Genomic DNA, 13,962 nt, shown 5'->3' on the forward strand with positions numbered 1-13,962 from the left:
GTTAATCACGTACTTATGTGAAGCATCAGCTTTTGAGATGTTGGAATGATTGATTTATTTAAAGAGTTGATTTCATATTCGCCTAATCGAGGTGAACATTTATTTTTGCTAAACATATTTAACAACGATGTATTACTAGTTTCAGTCGATTTCCGCATTTCGTTCGGATGGATAGTTACTTTGTAACTAAAACATGAAATGCAAGGAACTGTCCAGCATCCATCAATTAACGGTTGATTGCTGCTTCTGGATCACTTTCATCAAGCTGCACTCCTCCCTCGTACTTATTTTTCGCAGTTCAGCGATGTGTAATGTGATTCTATTGTTAGTCCTTTCTTAGCACTTTCACCGACCGTCCCTTCCACACCAATTTGAACCGACAGAGGTAAAATAATCCGGCTGCTGGCATAGAGCCGTGCATTGTTGCATGCTGCTGTACGTGTAAATGTTCCGATGGTATTTTCACTCATGTTTTTATATTGCGTGGATGTATATAGTACTTCATTAGCGTGGATGGTACCGTTCTTTTGAAAGCAGTACTACTCTTTATAGAAAAGTTGGCCAATTGCAGCTCATAGTAGAATATTTAAAAATAAAGCTAGCAAATACACGTTGGTCTTCTACACTCGATTCCTAAACATCAACCAGAGGTTTCAGTGAAGCATAGAGCGAATCAATACAGGATAAGAGCTGATTAAATATATTTTGCGTCAAAGTTGCTCAAACCTACAAACAGTATTTAGGGGCGAAGGAATGAAAAGAGAATAAGCTACCTTCATCACATGATTTCGGAGCCAACATTCTTAAAATTTGAAACTAATAAGAATAAGCCAACAACTACAGGTAATATAAGCACATTGATTAGGACAACGAAATTCACATTCATTGCTATTGCTCGAAGCCGACAAACTTGTGTTCAAAAAAAGTGTTAGAAAAACTCACATAAATGGGTCCGTATGCCAATATTATACGGTTATCACTTTTGTTGGTTCTTACTAACGAACAAACAAATGATCAGAATTTTTCAAAAACAATTGTGCCGCATCAAATTAAATCTAATCTAATTGTTATAACTTTCGAAAAGAATGAGAATCAATTTTAAATTAATTGTAAATTTAAGGAAACCCCGAATCTACATTTGATTTGCGTTCACTCGGCACTAACTCTGTAGGACACTAGAAGAGGCTAACGCAGCGAAACGGATGTTGTTTATATTCACGAGCTCGAATACTTGTACAGTTTCATCAATGGCCAATTGCAGCGATACTTTCCAGCGTAAAAGTCATTGACTCTCTCGTTATTGTCGTCTCTGATAGGGGAAGGTTGTCGACCAGTACAGAGAGTTGAATTTTCATTAGACGAAAGAAGACGGTATTAGGAATTTTATCATGAATATTTAAAAATACATAGTTTTATCATTCAAATCGATACGTAAACATATTTTCTATTACACCGAAACCTCCATTTACGAACTAACCGGGGGTTTGTAAATCGAGGTAGTTCGTAAAAATAGTTTTGTATAATAAATGTGGATACCTGGAACGATTCTTAGTGTCAGTAGGATCCATAGTACTAGCCATGCAATGATTCTGTACGCTAAGAATCGGTTGCGAAGTTTGTCGAAACAGAAAGGCCAAATTCAAAAAAGAAATGTAATTCCAACACTTTGCTTTGCTTGAATACCCCCAATCAGAAGACTATTTTCGGAACGAAAGGGAAGAGTAGTTCCGGTTTATTATTATTCCCTGAAACCCCTTACAATTACCGGATATTTTTGAAACGGATTTGATGTGTAGGTACCGAAAAATGATGTTTGAGGTCGATCCGAAATCCAAGATGGCAACTTTCAGTTTTATGGTATTTCTTGAAAACTCTTACAGTATGGATATTTCCGGAACGGATTTGTTTTGTGTGATGTGTTTTTCTGCACCTATTCATCAAATTCGTTGTAAGGGTTTTCAACATTTTATTCCGGCATCTATTCATCAAACCCGTTCTGAAAATAATCATATTGTAAGGGGTTTGAAGGAATATAAATAAACCAGACGTCGCCATCTTGGCTTTTTGAACGACCCTAAACAAGGTCTTTTGGCACCTATTCGTTAAATCCGTTCCGAAAATACCCATATTGTAAGGGTTTTCATTGTATGCAAAAATCTCTTTTTACGAAGTAGGTTCGTAAAAAAAATTAACGTTGTTTGGGATTTGGTTCGCAAAAATAGTTACGTAAAAAGAGCTAACGTAAAAAAGTGTTCGTAAACGGATGTTTGGGTGTAGTAGGTGCATTAATATTACGTATCGAAACAAAATAGAGTTGTAAGTGTTGAAATGCTGGTAACTTTTCTTATATCTTTGAATTTATAATATGCACTCAATACATAAAATAGAGAATTTTTTGCATCAAAAATCTTTTTTCGAACGATACATTTCAAACCGGTTTTACCCAGGCCCAATGCATACATAAAATACAAAATTTAAATAACTAATTTTTAGTTTTATAACCAATTTTTAGTTCTATAGACGAAACAGAAGCAGAGCGTTAAAAGAAAGTTGTACATCGTTCTAAGCAAGTGGTAGGCAAATGACGCCTAACCTAGAATACAAGGCGGACAAGGCTTAAATTCCCTTTCCCCAGTACCCAAACAGTTTCTAAACGCAGTCACACCATGTGAACATGTTTTGTCGTTTCTCGTTCAAACTACTTGGAATATTTTTTAGTATAATCTCTAATTGTCTTACTTTGGCGACGATTTCAAAACTTTCTGGTTCAGATAGCTTTTTGTTTACCATGTTCATCGGGAATTTGTGTCTATTTGCGCTTTGAGCTATTATTTAAAAAAATACTTCTCCTTATCAGTATAATGCGATTAAAAACTTTGGATACACCTCGGATTTGCCACATTCGCCTACAACTCATTTTTCGCCTCCGCTTTTTAGATGAATACCTGTGCTTTCAGGCGTAGTAGCACAGATTTTTGTGTCACGTCCAATATTGTAGCTTCTTGTATCTGATACGGATCACTTGCATCTGATTCTGGGTCTCCAGGATAATCGTTTTCGAATCATTTTAACACGTTTATTCATCAACGTAAGTTCCGGAAAATAACAAGATACATCTGTAAGCACTTTTAATCATATAATTATACAGACCTAATATCTGAAAACCCTTTTTAATCCACCTAGTGGTGTAACGATGCCTTTCTCATGTTTCTTATATTTTCAAAAATATCTATAGAAGATTCTGTGAAGAATTTTATTTTCAATCTTGAATAAAAAAAGGCGGGTGGGTAATGTCAGAGACATAACTGGATGTCGTGAATACGAAAACAACTGACATGCTCCTTAACACTTCCGAATATCAATTGTATGAATTATGCACGCATTCCCCTTTTTCACATTTTTCGCAAAAACAAAGAAAGCTTCACTTGATCTCGATTACTGTGAATTTCACACAGCGAAAAGTGCACAAATCTAAGCAAACTATTCTTGATTTGCAGTAAACTGAGGATATTTCCCTACGATTTTGTTGAGAGGCTTGTTTCTACCTGATTTCGTTTGTAGCTTTTTCACTAATGGGCGGTCCTAACGGCTATAAAAATAGCCGCATACAGAATTTTAATGTCGATTATTTCATTTCGGATTTGCATATTTTATTGAAAGAAACTATCAATATGCTGTAGGGATTCGTTTCCAGCATTCAGAAGAGTCAAATTGCGTAATTCTCTACGACATTAAACTCTGGAACATTTTTCGCAAAAAAAGGCTTCACTTGATCTCGATTACTGTGAATTTCACACAGCGAAAAGTGCACAAATCTAAGCAAACTGTTCTTGATTTGCAGTAAACTGAGGATATTTCCCTACGATTTGCGAACAACAAATCCTAATAGTTCTTTAGAAAACTTTTAGAGCCATTAGAACGGCTGATATTGTGCAATGCTCTCCACCGTTGTTTTTTTTCCCAATGCTAATGACTGGCAGCTGTGACGTAATCGCTCTTGTCGAAAGCGTGCAGACGACACAAAACACCTCTGCTCGCAGTGGCGATTGAATCCAAACTGATTGAATTTTTGTTAAGAGATTTCCTTTTATGTGATTTCGTTTGTAGCTTTTTCACTAATGGGCGGTCCTAACGGCTATAAAATTAGCCGCATACAGAATTTTATTGTCGATTATTTCATTTCGGATTTGCATAATATATTGAAAGAAACTATCAATATGCTGTAGGGATTCGTTTCCAGCATTCAGAAGAGTCAAATTGCGTAATTCTCTACGACATTAAACTCTAAAACATTTTTTGCAAAAAAAGGCTTCACTTGATCTCGATTACTGTGAATTTCACACAGCGAAAAGTGCACAAATTCAAGCAAACTGTTCTTGATTTGCAGTAAACTGAGGATATTTCCCTACGATTTGCGAACAACAAATCCTAATAGTTCTTTAGAAAACTTTTAGAGCCATTAGAACGGCTGATATTGTGCAATGCTCTCCACCGTTGTTTTTTTCCCACTGCTAATGACTGGCAACTGTGACGTAATCGCTGTTGTCGAAAGCGTGCAGACGACACAAAACACATCTGCTCGCAGTGGTGATTGAATCCAAACTGATTGAATTTTTGTTAAGAGATTTCCTTTTATGTGATTTCGTTTGTAGCTTTTTCACTAATGGGCGGTCCTAACGGCTATAAAAATAGCCGCATACAGAATTTTATTGTCGATTATTTCATTTCGGATTTGCATAATATATTGAAAGAAACTATCAATATGCTGTAGGGATTCGTTTCCAGCATTCAGAAGAGTCAAATTGCGTAATTCTCTACGACATTAAACTCTGGAACATTTTTCGCAAAAAAAGGCTTCACTTGATCTCGATTACTGTGAATTTCACACAGCGAAAAGTGCACAAATCTAAGCAAACTGTTCTTGATTTGCAGTAAACTGAGGATATTTCCCTACGATTTGCGAACAACAAATCCTAATAGTTCTTTAGAAAACTTTTAGAGCCATTAGAACGGCTGATATTGTGCAATGCTCTCCACCGTTGTTTTTTTTTCCCAATGCTAATGACTGGCAACTGTGACGTAATCGCTGTTGTCGAAAGCGTGCAGACGACACAAAACACATCTGCTCGCAGTGGTGATTGAATCCAAACTGATTGAATTTTTGTTAAGAGATTTCCTTTTATGTGATTTCGTTTGTAGCTTTTTCACTAATGGGCGGTCCTAACGGCTATAAAAATAGCCGCATACAGAATTTTATTGTCGATTATTTCATTTCGGATTTGCATAATATATTGAAAGAAACTATCAATATGCTGTAGGGATTCGTTTCCAGCATTCAGAAGAGTCAAATTGCGTAATTCTCTACGACATTAAACTCTGGAACATTTTTCGCAAAAAAAGGCTTCACTTGATCTCGATTACTGTGAATTTCACACAGCGAAAAGTGCACAAATCTAAGCAAACTGTTCTTGATTTGCAGTAAACTGAGGATATTTCCCTACGATTTGCGAACAACAAATCCTAATAGTTCTTTAGAAAACTTTTAGAGCCATTAGAACGGCTGATATTGTGCAATGCTCTCCACCGTTGTTTTTTTTTCCCAATGCTAATGACTGGCAGCTGTGACGTAATCGCTCTTGTCGAAAGCGTGCAGACGACACAAAACACCTCTGCTCGCAGTGGCGATTGAATCCAAACTGATTGAATTTTTGTTAAGAGATTTCCTTTTATGTGATTTCGTTTGTAGCTTTTTCACTAATGGGCGGTCCTAACGGCTATAAAATTAGCCGCATACAGAATTTTATTGTCGATTATTTCATTTCGGATTTGCATAATATATTGAAAGAAACTATCAATATGCTGTAGGGATTCGTTTCCAGCATTCAGAAGAGTCAAATTGCGTAATTCTCTACGACATTAAACTCTAAAACATTTTTTGCAAAAAAAGGCTTCACTTGATCTCGATTACTGTGAATTTCACACAGCGAAAAGTGCACAAATTCAAGCAAACTGTTCTTGATTTGCAGTAAACTGAGGATATTTCCCTACGATTTGCGAACAACAAATCCTAATAGTTCTTTAGAAAACTTTTAGAGCCATTAGAACGGCTGATATTGTGCAATGCTCTCCACCGTTGTTTTTTTCCCACTGCTAATGACTGGCAACTGTGACGTAATCGCTGTTGTCGAAAGCGTGCAGACGACACAAAACACATCTGCTCGCAGTGGTGATTGAATCCAAACTGATTGAATTTTTGTTAAGAGATTTCCTTTTATGTGATTTCGTTTGTAGCTTTTTCACTAATGGGCGGTCCTAACGGCTATAAAAATAGCCGCATACAGAATTTTATTGTCGATTATTTCATTTCGGATTTGCATAATATATTGAAAGAAACTATCAATATGCTGTAGGGATTCGTTTCCAGCATTCAGAAGAGTCAAATTGCGTAATTCTCTACGACATTAAATTCTAAAACATTTTTTGCAAAAAAAGGCTTCACATGATCTCGATTACTGTGAATTTCACACAGCGAAAGCGCACAAATCTAAGCAAACTATTCTTGATTTGCAGTAAACTGAGGATATTTCCCTACGATTTGCGAACAACAAATCCTAATAGTTCTTTAGAAAACTTTTAGAGCCATTAGAACGGCTGATATTGTGCAATGCTCTCCACTAGAGATGGGCAATTCGCTCCTGAGCTGTTCCAGTGAATCGAATCATTGAAGTGAGCTGACAGCTCACAGCTCTTTTTAAAAGAACCGCAGCTCACCAGCTCACTCATTTGCTACCCAGTTCACTGCATTATGACGCAGGGAACACGCTACGAGCTGATCGGATCTTCGGCTCTTTAAGAGATTCAATTTAGTCGACATCAATTGAAGATAAATTATTTCGCATGGCATTCATTGCATCATTGCAAATCAATGATTCAATTTCGATCATGCATTTGAAAAAAAACCGGTGCATAAGAAAAACGGCGCACAAAATGAACCTTAAGTTCAAAATAAAAGAGCTGATGAGCTGATACATCGAATCGGTTCACTTTGGTGAGCTGATCGGTTCGGAGCTGTTCACCAAAATGAGCTGTTTTGCACGCCTCTACTCTCCACCGTTGTTTTTTTCCCACTGCTAATGACTGGCAACTGTGACGTAATCGCTGTTGTCGAAAGCGTGCAGACGACACAAAACACCTCTGCTCGCAGTGGCGATTGAATCCAAACTGATTGAATTTTTGTTAAGAGATTTCCTTTTATGTGATTTCGTTTGTAGCTTTTTCACTAATGGGCGGTCCTAACGGCTATAAAATTAGCCGCATACAGAATTTTATTGTCGATTATTTCATTTCGGATTTGCATAATATATTGAAAGAAACTATCAATATGCTGTAGGGATTCGTTTCCAGCATTCAGAAGAGTCAAATTGCGTAATTCTCTACGACATTAAACTCTAAAACATTTTTTGCAAAAAAAGGCTTCACTTGATCTCGATTACTGTGAATTTCACACAGCGAAAAGTGCACAAATTCAAGCAAACTGTTCTTGATTTGCAGTAAACTGAGGATATTTCCCTACGATTTGCGAACAACAAATCCTAATAGTTCTTTAGAAAACTTTTAGAGCCATTAGAACGGCTGATATTGTGCAATGCTCTCCACCGTTGTTTTTTTCCCACTGCTAATGACTGGCAACTGTGACGTAATCGCTGTTGTCGAAAGCGTGCAGACGACACAAAACACATCTGCTCGCAGTGGTGATTGAATCCAAACTGATTGAATTTTTGTTAAGAGATTTCCTTTTATGTGATTTCGTTTGTAGCTTTTTCACTAATGGGCGGTCCTAACGGCTATAAAAATAGCCGCATACAGAATTTTATTGTCGATTATTTCATTTCGGATTTGCATAATTTATTGAAAGAAATTATCAATATGCTGTAGGGATTCGGTTCTAGCATTCACAAGGACCAAATTGAGGAACTCAATTTGGTCCGTCGCTGCTGGTTGATGATTCCACTCCCACGACGTCTGCTTCCATCGAACGCACGAAAAGAAATGATCGATTTTTGCATTTTTTTTTTTTTTTTGCATAAATATCTGTTTATTAATCTTATTTTTGTGTATTACATCAACATTTTACAGTACAAGTGTTTTGACCCTTTGGCCTTTCATCTTTGTTGTTCATACGATTCGTTATTAATATTAGGTGTTTTAGTTACTCTTGTTTTACATACTAATGTTTAATCATAATATTTATTTTAATTATTTATAAAATGTCTACCTACTTATAACTATCCTTAACCTAATACGTACAAATTTTGAATTATTTGTATTTCAGAGATTGAGCACCTCTCTTCAAATTTCGTGCAGTATTGTTCGAATTTTTGTTCTAGTATATCCAGTGAGGCCATCTCATGTACTTCACTAGTTCTTGTCCAAGGGGGTAGATTTAGAATCATCTTTAAGATCTTACTTTGAATGCGCTGAAGCCTAAGTTTGTGTGTTCGTGCACAGCCCCGCCAAACAGGGATTGCGTATTCAATTGCGGGGTAGATGATTTGTTTATAGACAGCCATCTGATTCTTCAGGCATAGTTTAGATGTTCTACAAATCAGCGGATACAGAGACCTAATGAGTATGCTGCATTTTTGCACGATTTTGTCAACATGTGACCTGAATATCAGATGTCTGTCAAAGGTGAGTCCTAGATAGATAACTTCATCGGACCATTGAATGACCTCATCACCGAATCGTATTCTGCATTCGTCTGATGGAACAAGTTTTGGAGATCTTGAATGTGGAAACAAGATGACCTGAGTTTTTGCTGCATTGATCACAATTTTCCAGCTTGTAAAATATTCCGTTAAAGCGTCCAGACCTGTCTGTAGTTTATTTTTCAGAGCATTAATGACACGACCTTTGTAAAGAATGGCAGTATCATCAGCAAATTGTGACAGAACACCACCACCTGGAAGAGGTGGGATGTCTGATGTGAAAATGTTGTATAGAATGGGACCTAGGATACTTCCCTGGGGTACACCAGCAGGAATAGTAAATCTTTCTGAAAGTGCATTATTCAGAGAAACCTGGAATGCTCTATCTGCAAGATAATTTTTGATAATTTTAATAAGATACATGGGAAAATTATACCGATGCAGTTTAAACACCAGGCCATCGTGCCACACATTATCGAATGCCTTTTCAATATCCAATATTGCCATGGCAGTCGTTTTGGACACTGATTTGTTTTGCTGGATGACGTTGTTAACCCTGGTGAGTTGGTGGATGGTGGATCTTCCTTTCCGGAACCCAAACTGTTCTTCCAGAAATATATCCTGTTCATCTGCAAAAGCAAGAATTCGCCTTTGTATTGACTTTTCAAACAGCTTGGATAGGGCAGAGAGTAAGCTGATGGGCCGATAGCTCTTGGAAAAGGAAGGATCTTTCCCCGGTTTCAAAACTGGGATAACTTTAGCTAACTTCCACATTGAAGGGAAGTAACCAAGCTCCCAGCACCTGTTAAAAATTTTAGCTAAGAAGACAAATGAGCGAATACTCAAATGTTTCAGCTCAATGTTGAATGTGTTGTCGAAACCGGGGGCCTTCATATTTTTGGATTTTTTCACAAAAGCCATCAGCTCATTCGCAGTGACTCTACTTTCCTCAGGAACCAAGCTGTCTGATTGGTCAACCTCAGCTACGCTATCAGCAACGGCTCTTTCATATGGACTAACAATGTTAAGTCCTAAATTGTGAGAACACACAAACTGCTGGCCTAGCGCATTTGCCTTCTCTACTGGTGTGATTAAAGGTATTCCTTCAGCTGCGTCCTGGGGTGACATCAGAGGAGGAATAGGCTTCGGTTTTTTCTTAAGCACCTTCGTTAAGGACCAGAAGGGCTTTGAATGTGGGAGAATTTCTCGAAGCTTTTGCTGGAAGTTCCTGTTGCGAAGCTCAGATATCTTTCCTGGATTATCCTAGTTAAGTTGTTATAAGTAGTCTTCCTATCTAGAATGCCAGTTCGTTGATACTGCCTCCGGTAGATATTCCGAAGTCGGATGAGTTTCTTGGTGACACTGTCGATTTGAAGAGAGGAACTCGGCATGTGTTGTACTGGAACCGTCCTATCACGAGCGACTGTGATTGAATGCTGGAAGGAAGATAGGGCTGCATCGATTTCCATCGGGGAATCAAGTGGCAAATCGATATTAATAAGTTGGTCGGCGATATGTTGAAATTGGACCCAATCGGTGCGATAATAGTTCCTCCTAGGTTGAATAGGCACTGTTTCTGGTGAAGATCCCAACGTCAATATTACTGGAAAGTGGTCGGAAGAGAGCTCGTTGAAAACAACCGGAGAGCTGTCTATGGCGATGTTGCTGATGAATATATCCAAAATGGAATGAACTCCCGATCTGGAAAGTCGCGTTGGTTGATCCGGAGCGAAGATGTTGTATTGTCCAGCTTCGTAATCTTCGGCAAGTACGAATCCGTTTCGATTCTGTCTTCTGTTTCCCCACAGCTCATGCCGTGCGTTCAGGTCCCCAGCAATGATGAATTTGTTCTGTCGTCGAGTGAGCATAGCCAGATCTCGCTTCAATGATGCACACGTACCATCTCGAAGATTGGTTTGTTTGGGGCAGTACGCTGCAATGATGATGATGGGTCCCATCGTCGTTGTAATCTCAATTCCGATGGCTTCTATGAGTTGCAATTTAAAGGCTGACAGAAGCCTGTGCTGAATGGATCGTTTAACGGCAATGGCAACTCCCCCTCCTCTGGTAGTTGTCCTGTCGAGCCTGTGAATCCTGTAATTGGAAATAAAAATAGAAATTTCAGGTTTAAGATGAGTTTCAGTTAAAATAGCAATATCGGCATTCTTCTCTTGAAGAAAGTCGGACAATTCAGCAGTTTTGCTCCTGAGTGAGCAAGCATTCCAATTTACTATAACCAACTCATTATATTGCATATTCGATGATGAATTTGCCTAAGGCGTTGATTTGATCTAACCGCGTTCTGCAGTTTCGTAGTTTTGTTGTCATTGTTTCAAAAATGACGATCAGTTGTTCAGCAGAGAATAAATCACCAGAGTCATCCTTTGCTTGTGGTTGATTACTGCCCCATCCCGGAGGGATTCTTGAGGAAGATTCTTTTTGGGATCCAGAGGCTGAAGTCTTTGGATTGCTGCGAGGAAGTGGCGGCAAATTCGGAATATCCCTCTTCGGTGGGAGCCGTGGGAAATTAATTTCATCCTTCTGTGGAACATTCTTGTGCGTTGATTGTTTACGGGATGCCTGTTGTCGAATTTTTGTGAACTCAGCACGTTTGGGACACGATTTGCTAGTAGATGGATGGTCGCCATCACAGTTCACACATTTTACAGCGATGTCATCTAGTAGGCAATCGTTGGTATTGTGTGGTTCGGCACATTTCCCGCACCGACTTTTCATGTGGCAATTCCTCGCTCCATGGCCGTAGTTCAAACAGTTCGTGCACTGTGTGACATCCCGATGTACCGGTTTATACTTTTGCCATTCGATGATTATGTGAAATAACGATTTAATCGTTTTCAGTTGACTCATGGTGATGGATCCCTTCTCCAGATGAATCAGGTACAGTTGATCTCTAAACTTTTTGTCCGTATTATGGCGCTTCATTTTAAATACCATCAAAGGCTTTAGTCCAGCCTCCGACAGTGCCTGCTTTAGTTCGGCTTCCATCATGTCGGGTAGTCCTCGAATTACAACCTTCATAGGTTTGTTGGCGGCAATATCGTGTGTGAAGTATTCCGCTTTTGTCTGCTTCAGATAGCATTCCACTCCTTTGTAGTGGTTCAAAGCCGGAACAGTTATTTTGTAGCCTTCAGTACATAAACGGATTGTTGCCTGTAGTCCTTTGCTGATCAGTGTGTTGAAATCCGAGCGTAGAGTTGGTGGGAAGCCCTTCAGGTAGAAAGGCGGCATTTTTTCCTTCTTCTGCAGTTCCTCTTCGACATCTACTGGCAGATCAGCATATTGGTTTTTACTCAGCAAACGGTTTACCTGTACATCACTTGGCTTCAGACGCTTAGCATCCTTTGGATCCTTCTCGGATCTATGGCGGTTTTTACCCATAGCTTGGGTAGGTAGACAACTGCGAATAAAAAATAAAACAAAATCGAAATTAGTCGTAGTAGGTTATTCGTCTATCCACATCGAGTGTTAGATGACGAATCTGATCGATTTTTGACCACGGTTCCCCTTTTATACGCATTCAGTTGAAGATATGTGCCTGACTACCTCAAAATCGTCGTCCTTGCGCGAAAAACCCAAGCGAAAGTAAGGTGTTTTCCGCGTTGTTTTCAAATTTTAAGAAAACTTAATTTTTGAGTTGTTTGTGGTTATCGCACACTGTTCAAAATATTATCCTGAATTCCTGATCATATTTTTGATGAAATGGTGAAAGAATTATGTTGCTACCATTAATACAAGTCGAGATATTCACGATTAAGTTCTGCCCATTCTTCCATATGGCTAATTTTGAAAAGGCGCCCCATAGTAAAGTAAGTCGTATTCACGACAAAAGAAACTTTTTTTTGGGTATAAACTAACATAACCTTTTCAATTTGTAAACAGTTATGTCAAGTTAATAAGAATTTTTCTTTGTTTTTCATTGTCGTACTAAATGATTAAACACACTTTACTTTATAGTTCTGGAACCGGTAGTCGGATTCGGATTAAATTAAACAGCAATCTATGAGACTATAGGAACTTTTATTTGAGCCTGTTTGTGAAAATCGATCAAATCATCTCTGAGAAAATTGAGTGAGTCTCATTTTAAACTTTTTGACCTATGAAAAATTTCAAATTTTAATGCGGTAACCCTGCACGCTATACGAAATTCAACAAAGCACGCTGCGAACAGATCAAAGCCGCACGTACCGTCGCCTACTAGTTTTGCATTTAGTTCCGGTTTTAAAGATTTTCTTCACTATTATCGGTGCTTTCGGAAGCGGAAACCGAGGACTAGGAGTCCCAAAGTAGTTTTATATATTCACTAACTAACAAGATCTGCCAATTAGATGAATTTAGCAGCAAGTTTTATAAAAACCGGAACCGGAAGTCGGATCTGGATGAACTTCTCGAAGACTTTTTAAAGAATTTTAAGACTTTTTTTTGCTTCTTAATTTGTGAAAATCGGTTAAAAAAACCGAGAGAATTGAGTGCTTATTATTTAATAATTTTGCACATATTTCCTTGTAATTCCGGAACCGGAAGTCGATTAAATATGAAATTCAAGAAAATTTTATGAGGACATAAGGCCATTCAATTTAATCTAAGATTGTGAAAATCGGTTCTGCCATATCTGAGAAACGTGTGTGACTGTGACTTTTCCTTTTTTTTATTGCATATCACAATGTAATTCCGGAACCGAATCCAAATGAAACTCAGGAACTTTGTCTGGGACCTTAAGACCTTTCATTTGAATCTAAGTTCGTGAAAATCGGTTCAGCCATCTCCGAGAAAATTGAGTGACATTATTTGTCGCATACATACATACACACACAGACATTTTGTGATCTCGACGAACTGAGTCGATTGGTATTTGACAATCTGCCCTCCGGGCCTCGGTTGTAAAGTCGGTTTTCACAGCGATTGCATAGCCTTTCTTTATGAGAAAGGCAAAAAGAAATAGCTCGTTCATAGAGTGGAAACAAACACGCAATTTTTCGATACTCAGTTACAGAAGCTGAGCATTCGAGAGAATAGCATTTCATAAAGGGAAAGTAGATATTAGTACTACACTATATGTCATGTTAGCATGCACAATATGGTAAATTAGGTAGTATCTAATCAAGTTGTTAATCAATAAAAAAGTTTTAATCGGTTAAAAAGTTCAAATTTATCCAAAAGATTCCAAATCAGATCAGTTTATTCAAATTGATTATTTTTAACTAGCTAACCATTGTGAAAATCAACTTTAAAAAAA

At 38.0% G+C, this 13,962-nt stretch overlaps 1 protein-coding gene across 3 annotated transcripts in view; it reads left to right on the forward strand.

The window, feature by feature from the left end:
* Nucleotides 1-13,962, forward strand: part of LOC131430838 (calmodulin-lysine N-methyltransferase) — a 66,044-nt gene that overhangs the window by 37,640 nt on the left and 14,442 nt on the right. The gene's annotated exons all lie outside the window — the stretch shown is intronic.

Source organism: Malaya genurostris, chromosome 2 (assembly GCF_030247185.1).
Source record: "Malaya genurostris strain Urasoe2022 chromosome 2, Malgen_1.1, whole genome shotgun sequence".
NCBI lineage: Eukaryota > Metazoa > Arthropoda > Insecta > Diptera > Culicidae > Malaya > Malaya genurostris.